Genomic DNA, 333 nt, shown 5'->3' with positions numbered 1-333 from the left:
TAACAGAATTATTTCATTGTTGTTAATGTAACAGCAGGTACCATTATGAGAGCTTGAATGCTCGTGGTATGAATGTGTATATAAATTGTTTACTCGCATTTATATTCCTATATTCCTGACGTTGTTGAAAAAAGAGGTAAAATCTAATTTAAATATATTGTAATTACTTATTTGAATATGACGTAACATTTGGACATAGTGGGGTTTAAAATGATTCGTTCTGCCACTTGTTTTAGCCCACCGTCCTCCCTCTAACACACATTCCTATAAAGAAATTTTGGAAATTGGAAACCTTGGTGTAGACATATTTGCATACCTCGTGCTTTGCGTGAT

This window comes from Mizuhopecten yessoensis, unplaced genomic scaffold, assembly GCF_002113885.1.
Source record: "Mizuhopecten yessoensis strain PY_sf001 unplaced genomic scaffold, ASM211388v2 scaffold6919, whole genome shotgun sequence".
In the NCBI taxonomy this organism is placed as follows: Eukaryota; Metazoa; Mollusca; class Bivalvia; order Pectinida; family Pectinidae; genus Mizuhopecten; species Mizuhopecten yessoensis.
Note: the sequence above shows the minus strand (reverse complement) of the source record.